Source organism: Hyaena hyaena, unplaced genomic scaffold (genome assembly GCF_003009895.1).
Source record: "Hyaena hyaena isolate Hyena2069 unplaced genomic scaffold, ASM300989v1 scaffold_132, whole genome shotgun sequence".
NCBI lineage: Eukaryota > Metazoa > Chordata > Mammalia > Carnivora > Hyaenidae > Hyaena > Hyaena hyaena.
This window is the reverse complement of record NW_024080764.1, coordinates 2,582,039-2,607,526: the sequence shown is the minus strand read 5'-3', so window position 1 is coordinate 2,607,526 and position 25,488 is coordinate 2,582,039. Positions and strand designations below refer to the sequence as shown.

The 25,488-nt window shown below is 34.7% G+C and overlaps 1 long non-coding RNA gene across 1 annotated transcript; it reads right to left on the bottom strand.

Annotated features, from left to right (window-relative positions):
* Nucleotides 1-941: 941 nt before the first annotated feature.
* LOC120235572 lies at nt 942-25,218 on the bottom strand. Its single transcript, XR_005529455.1, has 3 exons — nt 24,811-25,218; nt 23,987-24,113; nt 942-1,019 (listed from the first exon to the last, which is right to left on the bottom strand). It is a non-coding gene; the product is annotated as an uncharacterized LOC120235572 (long non-coding RNA).
* Nucleotides 25,219-25,488: the final 270 nt, after the last annotated feature.

Sequence of the window (25,488 nt, the reverse complement as noted above, 5' to 3'; positions counted from 1 at the left end):
ATCCTTAATTTGAAATGGAGTTTGATTGTTTTAACTACAAAACATAAAGGAGCCTGCACTACATCAAGACCTTTAATGGAAACTAATGGAATTTTTGGCATAAAATAGTAGAATTAATTAGATCCAGCAATGCACACTGTTTAACTGCTAGACTGCCATTTTACACTGATTTGAAGTCATACATACCTAACAAAAGACATTGGGTTGATTGCACAAAGGAGTTGAACACTCTTTTTACATTCACTGTGTAAGTTATTATCCAATGTGAAAAGATTATTGACTTTTTTTAAAGAGATATTATGGAGAGAACTGATTGCTACCAGGACGACTGGTAGAATTATATATGAGATAAGTAATAACTCTAATTTCTCATCTGCTGAATAAATGACTTTAATTTTAAAATACTAGTTAGTGTATATGAGATTTCTGCTGAATTGAGCAGAATTATCAAAGCTGTTTTTGAAATGTAATGGGCACTGAATATGAAGCATAAAACAAAAACTCTATGTACACCTTTGTTTGTTTAATAGTTAAGTATCCTAAATTGTTAGTGATGTTTTGTATATTTTATTTCTAATCTGAAAAAATACTGCATGTATATGCCTTATCCTGGGTGTTACTAATAGGGTGTAGAAAACACTCACACCTCTGGTTCTTACATAAAGCTCAATCATACTTATTGATAATTGATGGCAATTTAGTTGGTCTGGAGACAAAGATCAATTATATCTATGTAAGCATAAGATTCTAAAAGGTCCTTGTGTGATTTCCCTATAGTGTTTCTTTCCCCGTAGTGTGATTTTCTGTAGCAGTGTGCCTCAACTTTACCTGATTATTGGGACTATCTGACAATCTTGTAAGATGCAGATGTGCATCAGAATCAGTGACAGATCAACTACTTCTTTGAAAGCCTGTCAGTGGTTAGTTTTCACATACCTGTGAATCTGTATGCACACGGATAGCAACCATGCAACTGCGGCATAAGCACTTATGTTGCCTCCTTACCTCCCAGTGATAACCTGTGGTGTTTGAAAAAGAAGATACCTGAAAGAGGGAATTGATCAACAAAGATGAAACAACTATAGCAGAGAAATAAAAACTGAGAAGGGCGCTTATCAACATAAATTAGGGAAATGGCAGTGACAAAAAGGTTGAAGTTATCCCAGAGGAAGTGCTCTGACAAGGTACTTGACATTAAAGGAATTCTTAGAGAAATTTTCATAACATTGGCGGTGTGGAAGATAAAATGTTGGAAGCTGACCCAAACTTAGAAAGAAGTGTGACAATTTGCTAAGGCAAAGCAAAGATGCTCACTCCAGATCATAAATTATATAATAAGAAGTCAACCACTGCTCAAACCACACTTGATACATTTGTTAGCAACGAAATAGTTTCCAATCTTTTAAATCAGTGTTTTAATGAAGAATTCCTGTTACTATTTTTATGTCCCTATTCATTAATAACTGAGAATAAGAAAATGTTTGATGCTAACTATAATTTGGAAGTCACAGAAATATCATTTTCCCCACTGATACTATAATTGGCTTGCATGGTTTTGGCTTGGAGAGTCACTTTTATAGTCCTGCACTACTGTGCAAAGTGAAGACTCCCGGTGTCTGGTTAGAAATAGTTCATTAGCTAAATGGAGGAATGAATGGTAAAATATCTGAGAGAGAATTTATTATTTATTTATTTATTTATTTATTTATGAAAGAGAGAGCAGAGGAGAGGCAGAGGGAGAGGGAAAGAGAGAATCCCAAGCAGGCTCCGCACTGTCAAGGCAGAGCCCAACGAAGGGCTCGATCTCACCATCATGATATCATGACCTGAGCCAAAACCAAGAGTTGGAAGCTTAACCACCTGAGCCATCGAGGTGCCCTTGGGAGAAAATTCTAATGGTAGCATCTCTAAATACTTCTCAAATCACGCTATTGTCAGCCATCTACTTCAAGTCGAGGCTAACATTTTGTAAAAGATAAACGAAGTTCCCATTTAATGCTTTCATCTCATCTCTCGGCTCTTGTCACAACATACTTCTTTATCTCCTCACAGTCACCGTGTCTCTTTCACCACATTTCCTTACTTATGCTTTTATTTCTCAGTCCCTCTTCTTCTGCTTACCCCTCCTCACTTTCAAACATCAGCTGAAGTCTCTTCCTCAGTGAAGGCTTCTAGACGTGTCTATGTCGACCTCTTCTCTTGTACAGCCTCACATAGAACTTTTATTTATACTTTCACTTACAACAGTTAGTATAGTTAAAACTTTAAATTTAGTAAAAGAATTATTTCACTGATGCATGTCTTAGATACTCTAATTCCTTCATAACAGATTTCATGTCTGATGTGCAAAGTAGGTTCTCACTAAGTATTTGTGAGTTCAAGCCCCGCACTGGGCTCTGTGCTGACAGCGTAGAACCTACTTTGGATTCTCTCTCTGTCTCTCTGTGCACCTCCCCACTTTTCAAAATAAATACGTAAACTTGAAAAATGAATATGGAGGCAATGTTATCTTCCCTCCAAAATCCTTCTCTTTTTTATCCTAAGTAACTAATAAGTCTAAGAGGCACTTTTAGCTTGAAAAGAAACCTAATAGTTACACAGTATATGTGTCCAAATTACATAAGAATTATTTTTTTTAATGTTTTATTTCTAGGAGAGAGAGAGAGAGACAGCGCGAGCAGGGGAGGGCCAGAAAGAGAGGGAGTCACAGACTGAAACAGGCTCCAGGCTCTGAGCTGGCAGTCACCACAGAGCCCGATGCGGGGCTCGAACCCACGAACCGTGAGATCATGACCTAAGCGAAAGTCGGACGCTTAACTGACTAAGCCACCCAGGCGCCCCACATAAGAATTATTTATACCCCAGTAATGGATCGTTATTCCTTACGTCAAGACTGAGGACTATTTGATACTATTCAATATTTTTCTTATTAGTTCTTGTAATGGCTGAAGTTAGGTAATTAAGTGTAGGGCCAATAGAAATATTAGTGAGAGAAAAGAGGAGACCAGACAAAAACTCAGGGAGCACACACATTAAAAAGGATTGCAGGTAGAAAAGGCAAGAATTGAGTATTTGTTTCTCCCAATTTTCAAGAACTACATTTGAAACTTCACACATTTCTTTTTAGCATGTATCCTGGTAGGTAGGTATTTTTCCTAATTAACTTTTGTAGAAAGTGGGACTTAGAGAGTTTCATTTACGCAAAGTTATAAGGCTAGTAGTTGCCTTATAAAGGATTTGAACCAGGTCTTTTCTGCTCCATATTCCCAGCTCTTCGTATCATTCCAGGCTGAGTCCTAAAGAAAAGACCCCAGAGAGCCCAGTCAGTGGCACCATGGAGAAGTTTTCTTCATTAGCACATATTCTTTTCTTCATCCTCTTTACTTTTGGCTGGTTTAGTTTCAATCCCTCTTAATGTTCCCATCTCCTCCTTTTGTCTTGCATTACTATTTCAGTCTGAACAGGAAATTAAAACTGAGGTTCAAGTTTGGCAGGGCACTGTATAATAAATACCCTGTATTTTAATTGTTTACATGCAGGGAATTCTCAAGATCTGGAAATCAATCAACTAAAGGCTTCACTGAAGTAGGACTATCTTGTTAAGCTGTGGAGAAAGCTTGGCTCAAGTTCATCTGTGAGCATATCCTCCTAATACAAAGTTTTATGCTAATAGCTTATCTAATAATAATACCTATATACCAAGAGTGAAATATATTTTGTTTATTTGTTAAATCATACATTTATGGTGTTTTTCTTTTAATCATAGGAATGAACAGTTAGGTATACTTCTTTTTAAAAAGAAATGAAAATTAAATTAGTTTTAAATCAGTATTTATTTCATATTGCATATTGTTCTAGAAATTGAAATAACTTACACTGAGAGCCAACTACTTAAGAGAGAAGGAAGAATTACATTTTGGCTATGTCTATGTACACATGACATAACACATATCTTATAAACTGCACTCCCCTCCACTCCCACCAGAAACTTCCAGAGTGACAACTGAGTCACCTTCACTTGCCTAGTGATTAAAACCTAGAGTAGAGTAACCCATGAAAAATTCTCCCCTGCCCCCTACACACACAAAATTCCTGGACTTCAGATACTGAGTTGAAATTAACGAACTGTGGCACTACTTCTTAGCTTCTTTTTCTGCAGCAGTAGTCATACGGTTAGTATCTACCTCATTGGACTGTTACAACAAATAATGGAGATGATGTCTTTAAGAGCTTAGGATAGAGTCTAAAGTCTAAAGAAGTGCTCAGTAAACATTAGTATTAGATATTTATTAAGGTGATGCTGGTATTGTTTTCTCCTTTGTATTTTTCCCATTAGTACTATACCTTCTCCCTTGTCTAGAGACATTGTTCTCTGAACAATTGGTTTTGTTACTCTGAACAATTGGTTTAATGAAAACATTGTCCCAAGACGGTTGCTTCAAAGCAAATATTTCAAAAGGATGAAGCCTGGGCCTCTGATGAATGTCAGGACCAAAGTTTACTTGGGCAGAATCTTTTGGTGATACACACCAAAAGTGACTACATATAGACTACTGCTACATACTGAAAGTTAGATCTGCAGGCATTACGTCTTATCTTAAGAAGTTATTGGTCTTAATACCCAAATTAATATGGATCTGTTATAAATATCTTCATACTTAATTTTTGTTTTTCTAAGTTTTTATTTTCATTAAAGTCAGGTTTAGAGAGGGTATGGAAAAGGAGGGAACTCTTCCATTGAATTTCAATCACTGAATCCTAATCAAATTCCTGCTCCAAAATTTACTTTTAAAATTTTGTATATATGTATACTGTGTGTGTATGTATGTATGTATGTATATATGTATGTATCAACTGTATCAGAGCTGGAAAACCCATATGTCTTATAGGTAGAACTTAATTCTCTCCATTTATTTATGCAAAAACTTTCAGGAAATAAAACTTTCGAGAATTTAGTCTCCTGTATTCTCATATCTAATATAAATTTTTCCAGTTTGTCTCTCTGATCAATGTGTACATAATGACAGAGAGATATTCTACCTTTCTTTGATCTAGGAGAATATTAAATTGTTTTAAAGTTCTAAATGATACCCTAGGACAGTAGCAGAAAAACTTTTTTTTTTTTTTTTTTTGTCTAAAGGGACAGATTGTAATTATTTAGGCTTCTTGGGCCATATGGTCTCTGTCACAATTATTAAAATATACCATTGTAACATGAAAGCAGAGACCAAATCTAAATAAAGTGATGTAGCAGTATCCTAATACAATTTTACATATGGACACTAAACTTTGAATTTTATATAAATTTCACATGTTACAAAATAGCATTTTTGTTTGGACTTTTTTCAACATTTTAAATGTAAAAAAGAAAAAAAAACAAAAGTCAAAACAAAAAACATTTTTTAGCTTGTGGGCTATACAAAAGCAGATGGCTGGCTAGATTTGGCGTGTGGACCATAGCTGGCCAAACCCTGCCGCCGTAGCCTTCTTAGTTATTTTCACCATAGGGTAATGTTTAAATTCGTTTCATGAGCTACCAAAACCTCATGTACAAAGAGATAACACTCAACACCCACATGATAAAGTGCATATGACTTCTGCAATCTAATTGCAAAATTCTTTTGATATCCACAAATGTTTTCAATGTATTACATTCAATATATATTCGAAAATTGGAAATGTGATACACATTGTCACTCTCTCAGAAGTGACAAAACTGGCGACTCACTTAGCAACCAGTGGAGATTAAGACAGAGATTTGGCTGGCGTGTGAAATAAATAAATTTTTAAAGTCCAAAAATGTAAAAAAACAAAACAAAACAAAAAAATTCAGTCTTTAAGTCTATAACAAGCGTCAGATAACAAAGCAATTAGCATATGTTTTCTTGTGTATGCTATTAGCAAAGTATTTTCACAAGCCATATTTCCTTTGCTTTCCACAGCATTTATCATGATATCAGTGCAGGAACATAAATGAGCGCCCAGATAGCAATCCTCAAGTTCAATAAAAATAAATCTAATGTTGACAAGAACTTAGAACAAATTATCAGTGCTCTATTTTAGATTGGTCCAAATAGAGGACAAAATTAAAGGAATTTCCTTTTATCTCATCTACTCAACCATCCTTATTTCTAAAATATTACAATTCTATTATCAGTAAAACAGAAGGGAAGAAGTGACAAAGGGAAGCGTCAGTAAAAAGAAAGAACTACCTATTGAGTGCCTAGATTATGCCAAGCACATAATAATATTAATGATAAATATAGTCTTGGAGCAAAATATCTAGGAGAAAAGGAAAGGATAATTTTCCCTCCACTTGACACAACACATACTCTTATAAATTCCATCCCTCCCATCTGAAATGGTGTGGAGCACAAGCTTAATTTGCCCTACTTAGCCCTTACTCTACCAAGCGTATTGTTTAAAGTTCTTATTCTCTCTCTTAACAAACGTATTATAATGATTTACCCTGGAGAAACTGAAGCTCAGAGAAATTAACTTGTTTAAGTTCATGTATCTATTAAAGAGAGACAGGACTTGGGCTAAAACAGACACCACTGGCTCCTAAGGTAGATGTTGCCAATTTAGTATTAATTTTGTGATAAGAAATTAGACTACAAAATTACTTTGTAGCAGTTTGACATGATAGGATTTTTTGTATTATATTCACTTTATATATGATTTTATAATAACCATCGATATGACAGAGCACATTTATAAAATGAAATATTTTTTAGTATTCTTTATCTGAGCTGAAAGAGAAAACAGCTATTGTTGGAGACAGAAAAAAAATGTCTACTAATATTTCAATAGTAGGCCCTTTGATATAGCACAGTTCAGTAAGTCTTTTTCCTCTAGCAAGCTAGGGGACCTAAGAGAAAGTTTAACAGTGATAATCAAAAGAACCTGAGAGTTGAACACTGATCCTATTATAGCAAATGATTAGTACAGGTGGACCTTTCTCCATGTTCAATGACTGTTGGTAATCCTTAAATAATCAGGCAGCTGCTAGATAGCAAGAAAATGTCAAGTCGAGCACCTGGGTGTTAAACATTTATACAGGCTTGTAGGCCACTTTTGATCTATCTTCCCAAAATGCCAAATGTCAGTGGCTTCACATAGGTTAGTAGGAAAGCACCTCATTAGAGCATGGCTAGAGTTTGCTTAGCGTCAAAGACACAAAGAATCCTGTATCCTTAGATGCAGGGTGGCTATTTCCCTGTGCCCTGAGCTTGCCAGTATTTTCCCATAGCCTAGGCCCTCTATTGTCTGTATGTCTATAAATTACTCTTTTCTTTTTGCTCTTAAAAAAAAAAAAGCAGTCCGATGCCTTTGTTTTCCCAAGCAGAACAATACAAATTACTGTTTAATGGCCTAGGATGCCATTATATAAGGCAGCAGACTGCACTAGCAACTCCAAATTACACTTGAAGTTCTTCAAGGAGTTAATGACTGGTGGCTCCTTGCTGTATACGGGGGTAATCATCACAAGATAAGGCAGCATCCTGGCTCACAGGATGTTGTACAGACAGAAGCATGCTGGCTGATTGCCTTCCCTAACCTTCTGCGTGGTTCTGTTCCCCTCGCTATTGTACTGCAGATGCGGTAATTAGTTTGCGAAGGGCTTGGGGAAAATGGGTTCACAAGCGAACTCATTTTCTTTTTTTCAAAGAAGCTGCCCAGGTTCATAAGCTGTGGTGAGTGCCTCACTAAAATCAATGTAGAGTTTATAAGTGAAAAAGGACAAAGAGCATAACACAAAATGAAACTTGATTTTTCCATCCAATTTAGGGGACAGCAAATTTGATTTAAGAAATAGAATGTCAAGAAAAAGGAATGTCAGGCATTAAGTCAAGGGCTCAGGAAAAAAATATATATAGCAAGTCCACGAGGAACCTTTTGATTCTACCATAGCTCTGCATGTTAGACACACTCCCAGCTACACAAATTGAACAGTGTAGCTATATTCAGCTAACAGTCTGACTAGTAAATATTTCCTCATTTGGTCACATATAAACTATTGATATTTCTACATCTTATATGATCATAATGAAGTTCAAACTAAGATTGAATCTTTATTTTAGCAACTGGTTATAACATACAGCTTTAAAAAATCATTGGTATATATAGTCATATAGAATTTGGGGTCGGCCTCAAATTGCTCAATCAAAATATCCACCCATTCTGAAGATTAGTATCACTTGTTCAATCAGAAATGAAGATGCTCCTGAAGCATAGTTTCCCCTAACCTCCAAGGTATCCTGGGTCTGTTCTTAGTAACTAGGATTTTCAAGTGAGATGAGAAATTGTATCCAAACTTCAACCTTTAGGATGATTACAGGAATTTGCCACTAAAACAGAGGGACTGATGAGGAAAATTGTCGAGTACATTTTCAGAAATGTCAATGATGTATATGTAGCTCCAAACACTACAAGTGCCGTGACATTGCCTATCTAGTGGTGCTAATTTAGCCACATTCATTTTTTTTAATTTTTTATGTTTTATTTATTTCTGAGAGAGAGAGAGAGAGAGAGAGAGAGAGCATGAGCAGGGAAGGGTCAGAGAGAGAGAGAGATACAGAATCTGAAGCAGGCTCCAGGCTCTGAGCTGGCTGTCAGCACAGAGCCCCACGCAGGGCTCAAATCCACAAACCATAAGATCATGACCTGAGCCAAACAAAGTCAGATGCTTAACCGACTGAGCCACCCAGGCGCCCCTGGCCACATTCATATTTAATATTTGACTGAAATGTCTCTAAAAGCAGTCATAAAATCAATTCTCAGCAAATTCCTCCTCACTTACTTGTCCCTACTCTGAATCTCTTTGCCCTCACCACATTTGAGTTTAGCAATTTTGATGCACCATCTATGGACAGAACATGAGTTAAGAGAGTTAGAGCCTGGGGTGCCTGGGTGGCTCAGATGGTTAAGTATCTGACTTTGGCTCAGATCATGATCTCATGGCTCATGGGTTCAAGCCCCACATCAGTCTCTGTGCTGACATCTCAGAGCCTGGAACCTGCTTCAGATTTTGTGTCTCCCTCTCTCTCTCTGCCCCTCCTCAGCTCGTTCTCTCACTCTCTTTCATAAATAAACATTAAAAAATTTTTAAGAAGAGAGAGTCTTGGTAAACTGGCCTGTTGTATATTTTGTATATCAACAAAGGGCTCCTTCTTCAACCTTTTCTCTAGACAATCTAGTTATCTCCTATATGTAACGTAAAATATAATCTTTGATGGTGTGTCTCTGAAGCACTCATCATGGCCCCTTCAGTCACTGCATACCCCCAAAGCTCCACACTATCATGACTTCTAAACTACAAATTAGTTTTGTATTCTTTTGTATTTTATATAATGGAATCATGTATTCTGTAGTCTTTAATATTTGGTTTGTTTCATTCAGTGTAGTATATGTGAGATTCAACCATGTATTGCATATTATTGGTAACTTATTCTCATTGTTGTATTGGTTTTAGGTATATAAATATACTATATGTTACTTATCCAGTTTCCTCTGTTGATGTATATTTTATTGTTTCCTGCTTTTCATTGTTGTAGATTATACTGTTGTAGATCATACTGCCATGGGATATTTATTAATTAAAATTTTATGTAAAATATTTTAATTGACTGTTCAGCTGTCAACTTTTATACTTTGTCAATCTGAGCTCCCTTACAATAGAGGCAAATAGAAAAATAGTGAAAACCCTGTAGAACTTTGGTGAGAACATATTTTATTTTATATAATTTCTGGAAACTTTCACTTTCAAATTTAACATCAATAATAGCTTTGAGTCTAAACAAACGAGCCCAAGTGGATTTTAACATCATATTTTTAAAAGTAAAGTAAATTCTAAATTTAGAAACACTTGCATTTTGCACTTTGGTAATAATCGTTCTTCTGTTAGTTTTGTAAAGGGGAATAATAAAAGCTATTGAACTTTCATAGGACTTCTAACTTTAAAGAAAAATTCTATAAATATACTATATGTGAAGGTAATAGATCAAGAGCTTTGAAATTTTGGATAAATCTGTAGATGGGTTATTATCATTAAAATGGTTTTCTCTATCTGAACAATCTATATTATTCAGTTCTATATATCATGTCCTGATTGTGTTTTAAGCCATTTTTTGACCCTACAGCAAATGGGTTTCATTAAAATTTATTACAGTTTTATTAAATATGGGTAGCAATATAAAATATATCCAGACTGAATCACTTGCGGCATTTCCTGTGCCAATCTATTTAAAATAAAAGTAACACCCTTAAATTAACTTACTAAAGTATTTTCACTAGGATATTTTTTCTGGATAACTAATCAGTTTTGGTAAAGCTAATCATTCTTTTCAATACACAATTCCTTTATTTGTAAAATAGAAATGACTACTTAAACAGGATTATTTGTGAGCATTTTTCTAATAATCCAATACAAACATATAGGAAATGATTTTTCTGGGTATATAGTATTTTAATTGTCTTGCAAATCTACTTACTAAATCTACCATTCTTAGTACCTCACCTTCCAAGTTATTTGGGGGCTCATGGAGGAGCAGTTTAAAATCACTATAAGATATCACCTTCAAAATAGTTTCTTCTCACATAAAAAATAAAAAATTATGGGGCGCCTGGGTGGCTTAGTCGGTTAAGCGTCCGACTTTCGCTTAGGTCATGATCTCGCGGTTCGTGGGTTTGAGCCCCGCGTCGGGCTCTGTGCTGACTGCCAGCTCAGAGCCTGGAGCCTGTTTCAGTCTGTGACTCCCTCTCTCTCTGACCCTCCCCTGCTCACTCTCTCTCTCTTTCTCCTAGAAATAAATAAAAACATTTAAACACACACACACACACACAAATAAAAAATTGTTTCTTGGAATGATGAGTGTGGATGATATAAATATCTTTAATAGTGATGTGGAGCCTATGAACCTTAGCTTACTAAATATTTAGCTGTGTGCCATAGGAAGGATAAGGCAAAGGATAAGGACCAGTGATATGTGAACCTCTAGAGAAGCAGAACTTGGAACTCTATGCCTTATGGAAAGTTATATGGAGAGCCGTTATCTTTGTTGTCTCTAGGAAACAAACTTCAAGACCATGGGTAAATACTTAAACTTACAGATCTTCTTTTGGGCTCGTCTGCATAGGTAGAACAGAAATCAAGGCATAAAGTATTCTACCAAAGATAATTTTGATAAGATCTTGAAAGATACAACTACTGAAGTAATAAATATTAGTAATATTTGTATAATTTGTCACCCACTTTATAAAAAATACTGTAGTAATAATTGGGTTCTTCACTTTCCTGTTTATGTTTGAGGCATTCAGAGAAGGCCATTAGATTTCATCTTATTAACTTGAACGTGCTTCCTGGGACAAAAGAGATTCCCCTAGATAAGAAAATATCCCTTTCTTTCTACCTACATACTTCTTGGAACAAAAGGGATTCCCCTAGATAGTAAAATATTCCTTTCTTTCTACCTAACAAAAATAAAAAAAAGAGTAGAAGAAGAAAGGAGAAAAGGTGGGGGAAGAAAAGACAGATTCAGAACAACCAAAAAACCCTTAGCTTTCTGTACTTTTCTTAAATTATAGCAGTTTTGCTGAGTGTTCTAGGTTTAGTTAATCATTAATTTCCCTGTATATAATAAATTACATATTTGTGCAGGATCATATATTGTAGTTTACTTTTTCAAACTTATTTAACAGGCTGCACTCCAACCTGGACACATAAAACAAATTTTATCAGTGCTTTTAACAACTTGCGAGAAAACTTACAATGAGTAGGAAGACCATGACGACCAGAGAAGTTGGAGTCACTTTTAGCTAAGTCCTAGACAAGCATGGCTCTTGATATTGACAAATGACAAGTTTAAGAAAGCTAAAACATGAAGCTATAGGGAAATTATGCATTCACTTGAAATGCAAGCTTTCTGCTCAAGTTGATGGGTGGGTAAGCAGAGTGATGAGATGATATTTATGGGGTGAAGTCAATGCAGAAGGAAATGTCCTAGTTACATTACTCTTCTAGCAAATATTTACTGATCTCCTATCTTGTGTGGATACAGAGGCGGAGGAGCGTGGTGGTCACATTCTCTGGGGAGACAGTAAAAGTAAACAAATGAGAGAGTGATGAGTGGCAACAGTGGCACTGGCTAATGGGGAGGGACACCCTAGAGGCAAGCCCAGCATTCAACAGGATGATCAAGGGAAGCTTGTTGGAAAAGCCAATTTGAACTTAGAACCAAATCACAGGAGAGATTCACTCATGTGAAGATATGAAAGGAGTGAGCGCTCTGGGCAGAGTGAGCTGCAAGCACCAGTCTTGAGGCAGAATTGAACATGGTATGTTTATGGTGCAGAAAGAAGGCCAGTGATTTATTGCAGCCTGTTATCTAACAATGATAAGTACACAGACTGAGAAATGATGTCATAAGTAACTTAACAGCACCCTTATATTAATAATAGTAACAGCTAGTATTTATTGGGGACTTGGTTTTGAGGTCAAATTTTTGACATAGACTACACTGAAAAACAACTATAGTAGGATATTAAAGTTCAGGGTCTGAGGACATACAACCCTTGGATTTGAATCCTGGTTCTGTCGGTGATGAGCTTTGCCATTACTGTTAAATTCCTAATCTCTCTTCACCTTGTCTTACCTTTCTTTACAATGGGAATAATAATAGCACCTACCTCCAATGGTTGTTCTGAATATTAAATACCATAATAATAGCTAACATTTACTGAGTACTATCACGAGTCAGTGCCTTATTATGAATTTATTTTCAACCTTGCCAGAATGAAACTTCGTTAGTTTAATGTCAGAGCAAATGTTCTTCTTAATAAGCAGACTCTGACGCATTTATATGAATTCTTTATACGTGCTCACTAGCAAAGGGCTATAGAGGAAAAAAAAAACATGAAAACATTTTAAGACCTGATGCACACCAGTGAGAATCAATGAGGATAAATACTGCATTGTGGTTACAGCCCTTTCAGAGGATGATCCCAACATATTGTGAGCATTTTGAGAGTTGGAGCTGTGGCCTATCCATTTCTAAGCTTCTGTATCATAGTATCTGACACACAGTAGGCTCATAATAAGCGATTGTTGAATGAATCAATGAACTTTAGAATTTCTGCAGGTGAATATTTTTATTTGACTCATTTTTTCTGTTCTTCTCTTGACTCTGTCAATACAAATGTCTTACCTTTGCACTTTCATTTTTGCTGTTTCTGTTCCACGTCACTTTTGATTATTTTTTTTTCCAACTACATGTTCCACTGAACACTTGTACAGCTGGGAATATCTACTTTTCTCTTTAAAGCCTTTGGTTTTTCACTCCTCCCCTTGAGTGCTTTCCTTATATCATTTAAAATAGATCCTGCAGCCAAGATATCTTGAAAAGAGATTTAGGCATCTTTTCTTTCGACCACTTCTTTTACTCTGATTTCTTTATTTCTTTCTTTACCTGTGTCTATATACATATAGATAGTTCATAGCTTTTGAGATATTAATTTTTAGCTATTACTGTAGCCTGGGTCAGAAAAACAATAATACATAAAGCTCTATTACTTCTTGCTCATAAAGCTTCTGAATTCTACTGACCTACTTCCATATTTGTGTTTGTGTATGTGTGTGTGTGTGTGCATGAATGTATATGTGTGTGAAATGTATTCCAAACTGTTGGCATTTATATCTAAATAAGGATCCTTCATGTCTTACAGACTGAATCTAAATATTTGGCCTGTGGGTCTTTTTCTGTTTTCTTCAATCCTGTCTGTTTCCTGACACAGTAGAAAGTCTGCCCTAACAAACACATCTTTCAGTATGCTGGAATATGTAAGAAGGTTAAATCATTTTTTCCTTCATATTTCTTTAGAGGCGGTGGAGTGTTACACATCTACAAATTGAATCTTTTCTTAATTTACTTCTTGGTCGAACATCTTCAAACTTGGATCTTGCACATCTCCAAACATGGCCTTGGTATCCTAAATTAAAGTCCCCCTCTATATTTCTTTTTCATTTACAGACCAAAGAAAGAGCCCCTGTCCCTCCCTTGATGTGAAATCAATTTCCTTCTTTGTATTGAAGCTTGTTTCTCTTGTACTAAGATTACATCTAGTCTTCTTCCTCTAGCTGTCTGTGTTCTTAATGCATTACATGGTTCTGCTTGAAGGTCTGCTTTTTCTATATCTGGGTGATTTTAATTAGTCCTTTGAAGTTTCTTTTGAAATCCTCTTTCCTTTCCTTTTTGATTATTTACTGTCTATAATTTTCCTTATCACATTCTCTATGTTAATTATTTTCTATATTATTATTTCTTCTAGAATTTTAATTCTAGTTATCAAGGCATTGGTCTGCTTATTTTCTCTCTGTGTGTGTGTGTGTGTGTGTATGTGTGTGTGCATGCATATGTGTGTTGTAGGTACATGCATACACACACAAATGTATTTTTCGCCTTTTAAAATTCTTTTCCACCTTCTTCTTGAATACCCAGTTGAGCAGAAATGGGTCCCTATTCTTGCACTAGGACTCAAGATATCTCAATGAGTAAACAAATGTTCTCCAAATAATTAGGTAAATTCTGTGGCATATTTTAGCAAACCCTAGCTGGTCAAGTTTTTGAAAAGGAGATTCCTTGGATTTTGTTTTAAAAGCTGAATAAGGGATTGCCAGAAAACTTGAATAGAAATGAAACATTTTATTAATAGTGACTTTAAAAGTAGCTGCATGTTCTGAAAGAAAGTACCTCAAATTCTCAGAGATGTCAGCCAAAATAGTTGGCATATTTACCATTTAAAACTACACAGTGCGGGGGGGGGGGGGCACCTTGGTGGCTCAGTCGGTTAAGTGTCCAACTTTGGCTCAGGTCATGATCTCATGGTTCATGAGTTTGAGCCCTGAGTCTGGCTCTGTGCTGACATATACATTCAGATATGATTTATTTTACACACACACACACACACACACACACATATGTGATTTACCCTCTCTACTTTATGTGGTAAATTTATAATTTGTGCATATGTTAAGAAAACATACTATTAGCTCTCTTCTCTCAATATTACACTTTGGCCCAAATTATGAGCTGCACAATCACACTTAGAATTGAATAGTTACTGACGTGTGGACAAGTTTTTTTGTTGGATTCATGAAAAATTAGAATCATTATAATGAAGCTGCATTTATGTGCATTAACAGTTGGGGAAGAAGTTGAAGAATGAAAGGTACAACCTAGGGAATATGGTCAACAGTATTGTAATAGCACTGTATGGTACTGACGGTAGCTACACTTATGGTAGGCACAGCATAATGCATAGAGTTGATGAATCACTGTGTTGTACACTTGAAACTAAGGTAACATCGTGTGTCAACTATACTCAAATAAAAATTGGAGGGGAGCTTGGGTGGCCAGTTAGTTAAGTGTACCGACTCTCATCTTCGGCTCAGGAAATGATCTCAGGGTCCTGAGTCCCAAGATTGAGACCCATCTGGGACTCCACATTGGGCTTGGAGACTGCTTAAGATTCTTTCTCTAATTCCCCCTCCCACTGTCCCTTCCCCACTCACACACCCTCTCTCTCAAAAAATAATCATAAAATAAATCAATAAAAATAAAAATAAATGAACCATCTTTAAAAAATGGGCAAGATGGTTTTTTTTTTTAAACTTATGGTTACAAAGGAATAACACTGACTTATTTATGCAATCTTAAAAGGTTGGTCTCATATAATGGTGGATGTGAAATAGTTGTATACATTGTCATTCAGGATTTTTTTTTTTTTGTAGAATGATAGATCTGAGTTTTTTGTAAATGAATTTTTATTAAATTCTATTTTTTCTTAGGATGTCAAGAATGGGATCCTTTAGATTGGTCTTAACTTGCAGATTTGTGCTTGTAATTGACATTGCGGTTGAGACTTCTACAACAAATTAGTTCTCAGCATCAGTGTTTTTATTTCCTACTGTGTTCTTGCATGAAAATTACTTACAAACACATCTTAAATTAAAATTCCTATTTTCCATTTAATGAAAAATTACAGCTTTCTTCATTTATTGACAGGCTATGATGTGGAAGACTCCCTACAGATAGGTTCAATGATAAGAACACCTACTAATGGATTTTATTTGCCACCTACTTTGAAACTTAATAACTAATTAAAAATGGAAAATTCCCTCATCATCTTTGGATTCTAACTATCTATGAATCCATGGTACTAATTTAATAGAGAAGTAGAGTGAGTTCTGTATGTGTTTATATTCTTTTAAATAACATCAGGATGATGGGGCACTTGGGTGGCTCAGATGGTTGAGCATCTGACTTCAGCTTAGGTCATGATCTCATGGTCCATGAGTTTGAGCCCCATGTCGGGCTCTTGCTGACAGCTCAGAGCTTAGAGCCTACTTTGAATTCCGTGTCTCCCTCTCTCTCTCTGCCCTTCCCCAACTTTCTCTCTTTCTCTCAAAAATAAGTAAATATTCAAAAAATTTTAAAATAACATCACAATGAAAAATGTTCATAACAAACAGGTGGTGTACTTTCAGTCCTATTGTAAAGAGGCACTCATGATATTTTTAAAAAATCTCTGATATGGTTTATGGGGTGCCTGAGTGGCTCAGTCAGTTGAGTGACCGACTTCAGTTCAGGTCATGACCTCATGGTTCGTGAGTTCGAGCTCCAGGTCATGCTCACTGCTGCCAGTGTAGAGCCTGCTTCAGATGCTCTTTCCTCCTCTCTCTCTGCCTCTCTCCCACTTGTGTGCACTCTCTCTCTCTAAAAAATAACTAAAACATTAAAAAAATCTCTGATATGGTTTAGAATAATATAATGAATGAACACCAATTATATATATTCTGAAGAGGCTTTTCCTATTTTACAACAATCTAATATAGAAAAAATATTTAAATAACTGAGCAGATAAATTATGATGTGGCTCCAATCATTTGTGTTAGAAAGGAATGAGTAATGAGTTGGTTATAGAAGGTAGAACTGAAGTGGCCAGATAGGTCATTATATTGTCAGTGATTAGGAAATGAATAACTTAGTGGAAAGAGTGGGAAATTAATATGGAAGTAATGGTACAGGGAAGTAGCTGTGATTTGCAAAAAGACCACTAATCTCAGTCACATTTCCCTGGTGGGATCCTGGCTCTCCTTGTGAGAGTGGACACTATCCTCTCAAAATAACAATTTTTTTAGAGAAAATAAAACATGTGCTGAATGAATAAATGAATGAATGAAATGCTTTATTAGTTTCTCATGGTGCTTACATGATCACATACATCTTATTTAGATATCTATTATCTCAAACCCCACTTGTGACCCCTTTTTATTAACCCATTTTTGCTTACCATTGTTTCTGTTTTAAAAAATAGAGGGGAGGTATTTTTTTTTAAATAACCTTATATCCTTTTTTTTCCATTTAAAGATAGAGTGAAGAATTAAGAAAATAAAAAAGAAACAATTCAATTAAGGAAAATAGAGGAGAGAAATGGAAACATATAAAATAAAGACCAATTAACATTTAGGATGGTTTTTGATATTATTTCAGAGTAGAAGTAATGAAATGTAGAATCATGGAGAATACATTGGAATTAGGAAGAGAAGGATGTATCTGAGCGATGTTATTATGCAAAAATCATAATAAAGTGAATTATCAGTACATTATAACTGACAGGATTTAGAGTTCAAAATATAAGGAGATTTTTAAGATGACTCCTAAAGCATGGGTGAGTGGAAGAATAAAAAAGTATCTAGCATGAGAATGGCAGAGTCATAAAGAACAAAAAGGGTAGAGGAAAAGAGGACTATTTAGTTTTAGTCATCAAATAACTTTGTAGAGGGAGAGACCAAGTTCTATTCTAAAATTGTTTTAGGGGCGCCTGGGTGGCTTAGTCGGTTAAGCGTCCGACTTTCACTTAGGTCATGATCTCGCGGTTCGTGGGTTCGAGCCCCGCGTCGGGCTCTGTGCTGACTGCCAGCTCGGAGCCTGGAGCCTGTTTCAGTCTGTGACTCCCTCTCTCTCTGACCCTCCCCTGCTCACGCTGTGTCTCTCTCTCTCCTAGAAATAAATAAAACATTAAAAAAAATTTAAAAAATAAAATAAAATAAAATAAAATTGTTTTAGTGATAAGAAAGGTACTCAATGACTCTGACAAATCTCACATAATCAGGGTACATTCAGGACCGCAGGCTAACTTTTTTGATTATTTGTAGTGTTGAATGACTTTCTATCAGACCACAGTTACTTTCTAATATTGAATTTTGGGTGAAAGAAGAATATCAGACATACCAAATACGAAATATAAAGATAACATAGATGACATTTGGGAAAGGTAGCCATGTTAGAGGAAAATATTTGGATATTACTTTATAGAAATAAAGCATTTTTCATATGAATCTTCAAGAGAAGCACAAAGAGAGAAAGCTATCCAGCTATAAGATAAGCCTTAGGCCACAATCATATTTTGGAAGTAGAAAAAGGAAGACTAATAACTACCACAGACACTGTTTACAGGGATTAAAGGCTATTGAATATTATCATTTAGCTCAGTATTCAGCATGCAGGTTTTATGTATCATACTTTAGGCAGTTTTACTCAGGAATGGTGAAAAATTCACCTGAGACAAAAAATAGTATAATAAGCTTTAAAAATTTCCTTTTGTGAGTATATTAAGAAACTAGCATTCTGAAATTAAGAAAGGTATTTTTTAAGCTTATTTTGAGGGAAAGAGTGCATGTGGAGGGGGAGAGAGAGACAGAGAGAGAGAGAGAATACCAAGCAGGCTCTGTACTGTCAGCGCAGAGCCCAACATGGTCTTGAATTCACAAACTGTGAGATCGTGACCTGAGCCAAAACCAAAAGTCGGATACTAAACTGGCTGAGCCACCCCACTGCCCCGAAATTAAGAAAGGTATTAAGAGATAAAGCATTACTATCTGGCAAGGACAGAGAAATTTCTTCTAAGACTAAATTATTTAATGACAGTTTGTGAGATGAGAATAATTTGGTTGTTTATTAATAAGATGCAAGTTACTTCCCTAATGAACCATTTCAATCAGTGATCTATCAGTTAATCAGTGTTAATCAGTGTGTCATTACTAAATAAGGACTTGGTGATGAGGTGGACAAACTCCTAGTGTTGCATGACTCATAAGTAAATATCATTTTTTTTCCAAAAATATTTTCATTAGCTTAAAGTCTACAATATTAAAAGTTCAAGAAAAGATTATATTTAGGCTAGCCAAATCCAGTGGCTTCAGGAGAGGAGTGTAGCATTTGTGATCAGATGTTTCTGAGATGCACATCGTCATTGGCAAATGTGCAGCTTCTCCAAGCATAAGAACCTGGAAAAAATGCTGGTATTGTTTATTTAAGGTTGAAAAAAAAAAACCAGAATAGTCACTGAGAAATTTATCTTTTGTGATGGTTCATGCTCCATTTTGTAACTAACAAAACAGTGTTACTTATGTAACATCTTAAAACTGATGACATTCTCGAATGTTGAGATAAAATCAAACAGCTCGAAAACTAGTCCTGAAACCATTCCCTTTGCTTATCAGAGCATATCTGGAACATTGGATTTGGTTTTGAGTGTCACGTTGTAAATTTTGGTTGAGTTATTCAATCTCATCCAGATTCTTTGCAATCAACTGGCCTACATCTACCAGTTTGGGAGAATTGTTATCCTCTGTAAACACTTTCAACTCCAACCCTGGCTTTTTTGCCCTGGAAAACCAAATATCAATCTTTGTCATATCAAGAAAGAATTAAGAGGCAGATTGTGCCAGATTTTAGAGATTTTGTCTCTATATCTGTTGTCCAGAGTGCTCGCCCGGCAGTTTGTAGTTACTGTTTGTTTTTTTTTAATATGTTTGTTTTGCTTTGGTTTTACTTTTTGTTTTTTGTTTTTTCAGGAATCTGAGTAGTATTCCTGAAAATTTTCTCTCTGAGTAGTATTCCAGAGTATTTTGTTTTTTCAGGAATCTGAGTAGTATTCCGGAGTATTTTCTCTCTGAGTAGTATTCAAAGGTTTTTTTCCCTAAACAAATTTATTTTATGTTAAATTATCCACATCATTATTTCTTCTTTATTGTATATTTTACCTATACATTTTTATTGAGGTATAATTGACATATATTAATTTCAGATGTGCAACATAATGATTCAATATTTGTGTATTGCAAAATGATCACCACAGTAAGGCTACACCCATGATACATGATTATTATTTTCTTGTGCTGAGAACTTTTAAGATCTACTGTCTTAGCAACATTCAAATATGCAAATAATATAGTCGCCATGCTATACATCACATCACATGACTTACCTATTTTATAACTGGAAGTTTGTACCTTTTCCCCTTCACCCATTCCATCTACCCTCTACCGTCTCTGCTTCTGGTTGTCACCAATCTATTCTCTGTATCTATGAGCTCTTTTTTGTTGTTGTTGTTTGTTTTTTTAGATTCCATATAAAAGTGAGATCATATGGTAATTATCTTTCTCTGTATGACTTATTTCACATGTCTTCGAGGTCCATCCATGTTGTTGCAAATAGCAAGATTTTCTTTATTATGGCTGAATAATATCCTATTCTATCTACACACATGCATACATGTACATCATATCTTCTTTATTCATTCATCCATTGATAGACCCTTAAGTTGTGTCCTTATCTTGGCTAGTGTAAATAATGCCTCAGTGAACACAGGGCTGTATATATCTTTCTGAGTTAGCATTTTCATTTTCTTCAAATAAATACCCAAAAGTGAAAGTGTTGGATCATATAGTAGTTCCATTTTTCATTTTTTGAGGAATCTCCATACTCTTTTCTATAGTGGCTGCATCAGTTTATATTCCCAGCTACCAGCGCAACAGGGTTCCCTTTATTCCTCACCAACACTTGCATGTCTTGTCTTTTTGATAATAACCATCTATGACATGATATCCTGTTGGGGTTTTGATTTGCATTTTCCTGATGATTAGTGATGCTGGGCATCTTTCCATGGGTGTGTTGGCCATTTATATATCTTTTCTGGAAAAATGTCTCTTCAGATCTTTTGGTCACTTTTTAAGCAGATTGTATGTTTTGTGTCTGTGTTCAGTTTTATGAGTCCTTTATATATTTTGGATATTAACCCCTTATCAGATATGTGATTTGCAAATGTTTCTCCTATTCATTAGGTTGCTTTTACATTTCATTGATGTTTTTCTTAACTCTGAAGAAGCTTTATAGTTTGATGCAGTCCCACTCTTTTAATTTGTTCATTTTTGACTGTGTTTTTGGTGTCCATTCCAAAGTTTTGACCAATATCAAGGGGCTTTCAAGTTGTGGTTTCTTCTAGTATTTTTATGATTTCAGGTCTACAACATTATTTGTTATAATGAAATAAATAGATATATATAATAAGTAGATATATTTTTAAATTCATATGAATTTTTAAGATAAAAGATCTTTCAAAGAAAAACCATGTTTGCAGCAGATCATTCCATACCCAAAGGTCATAAGTATTTGAACATTTGGGCCCTTAGTTATTAGAGGGACTTATAGACCTGAAAAAAGATTTGGAGAAGATTGGAGTAAATAAGAAGTCTTTATCCTGAATTTCAAAAAGGAAAACTTGAAAGAATGGGGAGAAAAAACAATGGCAGAAAAGAACTAATCATCTATGGCCTTTTTCTACCTTTATGTAAGATAGAACCAATTATTCATGATGAAACCTTTTATTTCTATAAGAAAACATTCAATCAATTGCCCATAAAAACAAAATATGAATTTTCAAAACAAGATATTTATAATTAAAATAAGACAGTAGAGCTTTCTAAAATGTATTCATAAAATATCAATAGACAGTCAACACTTTTTAAACATAAGAGATGCAACTATAAAACATATAGAACAAAATTACCAAGGGAAACAAGTTTCTCACAAAAATTATTAGCGACATAATGATTATCATAAATCCAATTAAATATATGTTCTCCATCATAAAAGTATCCTAGCATAGAAATGATATATGTATAAATACATATAATATTACATATATTATGTCTATGCTAGGATACATATTTATAAATATAAAATATAACACAAATATACAATATATAATACAAATCAAAATGAACTTGGGTAGGAGACTCCTGAGAAAGCAGAATAAATAAGCACATCTCATTGTTTGTACTGGCACTCTTACTGGGCAAACTTTAGAACTTCGAAGATTATTAAAACAATTCTTATCAGGAAAGTCAAATTAGCATAACACACAGACTTTTTAAGTATTGTCATAGCTCATTAAGAAAATTGTGCCTGCAGCCCCTTTCTCTAAGTATGTGTACATACACAAGGCCCAAATAATTATATTTTCAGAGATTTCCCAGGTTTAAATAACATCACTGTTTTGAATCTTTAACACTGATTGATCTTTAGCCAAAAAAACTGAAATTAAAGTACCACAAAAATTTGCTAATGTGTAGAGAATATGAACCTGCGACCTAGGACATGGTTAGATTCATTTTGTCCATCATTTTTAAGTCTGTTTAACAATAATTTTATGTACAAACAAGATTAACGGCTTCCAATGTTACTATGTTATGGTTTTGTTGTAAGAAGACTTAAAAACTCTGGATAGTGACAAATGATGCTTCAGTTTATAATTAGTTTGTACTTGATAAGTGATGTTGTAAAGTAACCATTTCCAAATTTATGAGAAATATGTAAATATTCTAAATAGCTCCTTCCTCAATGCTATAATAAAATAGCCCAATGTCTATATGCATTTTGGTTGCTCAGGTAGATTTCAGGAGAATTTCACCATCATTGCATTTAACTGTATTTCTCAGAATCCCTATCTTAGGCCTACTCTATATAAAATATAAATGAAGATGAAAATTAAGGAATGTGTTATGTTATTGATAAAAAATCTATTTGTACTAATTTAAGAACAGTGAAATATAACATGAAAACGTTTAATAGATAAATGAGAAACTAGACAATTATAATATATTAATCTTTTAATAAATTACTTTTAAATGACCATATTATTAGCAATGTGGGCAAAATATAAGAAAGTCATTCTCAAAATAAATGCAAATGCTAGGTAAGCAAATGTAATATTCAATTTCATGAGTAATCAGGAAAATAAACAAAATATGGCATTATATATTTCCAAACTGGATTGGCAAACTAAAAACAAAACATCAGTCTAGTTAGTATACGAGAAAATGAGCATTCTGAAGCAATGCTGTTAAGAATATAAATTCATTTAAATAAAAGGGTACTGTGTGTCCCACCCTGTTCAATACACATATTAATGCAAGGTTAGATGACCATGACAATGGAGAATATTACAAATTGTGTTTGTGTCCAGGGATGGTGCAGAGAAAGTGTGGTAGAGGTAGAAGACAAGACTGGAATAAAACTAGAAGCCTGAAGGATCTGTCCCTTTCCTCCTCTCCAATTCTTTTTCATCTCCACCATTCCAAAAGAACAAAAACCTCAGCAGCTGTCAGCATTCAGAGTAAATACAGTACATGTCAATTTATCCATTACATTGGAAACGAGCATTTCTCTAATGAGTTAAAATTAACCCATTTGATAAATAGGAAGCAGCTAAAGTTAGTTTGGGCAAAATAAATATACTCTTTAGGTTAAATTAGCTGACGCAAGAGAATACATAAAAAAGCTAACTTCATTTTTTCCCATTGATCGATTAAATATTATACAAAATACACACTTAGCATGTCTTAATATATTACAATAAAGTCCTAAGAGACAGATCCAGGAACCATGTAATTCAAGAAATAAAAAAGAAACTTTACATATTACACCTGGAAGCTCTCTTTATAATAGACTTGTTTCATGTTGTGCCAAAAGAGATAATTGAAATGAACATGGAAAAAATTCTGGAAACAATATAGGAAACTTATAATAAGGGGATTTACTATTTTCTGAACCAGACCACTATGCAAAACTGATAAACAAAATACCTCATTTGCTGAGAATCTGCCAGTGCTGAGGATCTAGAGAAGAAAACACAAACGTCTGTAGTTGAGTTGATAGTCATGCCTTCTCTTCACTTAGGATTTTCAAACATGCATTGTTCGTCTGGTAGCTCTGAAATTAGGAGCAGAAAATGAGCTTCTTGTTAAATTCCATTTGATAGGGTAGCCAAGCTACTGATCCCATTGCTTAACAGTAGTTTTTATTGTTTATTCTTTGTACTAGAGAAATTCAGTATCCAATATTTTATAAAGCATCCAGGAGAAAAATATTTACATCAAATGTCTTAACAGCCAGTAGAGAGTAAGATAGCAAATATCACCTCAACTCTAGTAGAGATTTTGAAAGTCATCAAAGCTTTTTGTGAATTTTTTGTAAGTTATGGTATGGATTCATGGAGCTCATTAAATAGAACTATTTTAAACTTAAATTTGCAAAATATTTAAGTCTTTTCAACCTTTTCCCAGTCAATAGCAATAAATGATGTCCAATAAAATTGAAAAATTGTTAATGCAATCAACAATGAGTAGGTTATAACTATTAAAAATACTGGCAATGATTCATGCTAGTCCCAAAAGATGGATATTGCATTTTCAGCCATTTTCTGTATAATTCTATAAATGGAGTCATACACTACCTTTTTCTTCCACTTTTTCCTTTTTTTCTTCATTTTCTATTTTAAGTAGTATCATTCGGTGAGGGCTAAAGAAAATGGCCCATCTTCTGGGTAGTTAAATTACATGTCAAACATTTCAGAGTTTAGAAAGCAGCTAATGAGAGTGTAATATTAAAATGTCAAACATGTACATACCATTTTCTTCCTCTTCCTGACTCTGAAACCCTCTGGTAACAACTATAATGATCTGTTTAGGCTTCGGCTCATTGTTCCCTTTCCTCACTCATATTTAGTAATTACTTTCTCTTCAAGGCTGCACTTTTCCTGAGGAAAGTAAATTTCCAGAGCGGTGTTCAGTTTTGAATTAAATCTTGCTCTTATGATGGCAAAGACACGTTAGGGGAGTGAATTCAACAGCTTGTAGCTTTCCCCATTTATTTCTGTCTCTACAAAGTGCCTTACAGAATATTCAAGTATATTTTTCTGTGTTGAGAAGGATTTTTCCTTAGAAATCTTTCTGACTAACTGCCTATGGATAACACCAGGGAGGATTTTAAACTGCCTGATATGTGTTATCCTTTTTGCTACTCAAACAGGAGGTGAGAAGGGAAAAGGAAAAGATTTCTGGCAGCAAGTGCTGAGTAATTGAAAACAGTCCATACTGCAGTGGCAGGACATTGATACTCGAAGACTAAATATGGATTGGGAATTGTTTTATCAGTGGCACTCTATAGAAGAATGTAAGATCTTTATAAAAACACGGTTGTTGTTGTTGTTTACGAATACTAGTTAATGTTCAAAGTGAACTTACATTAATATATTTTAGTGCCCTGCAGTATTCAGTAGAATTGGTGCAGTATCATCATCAAGAAA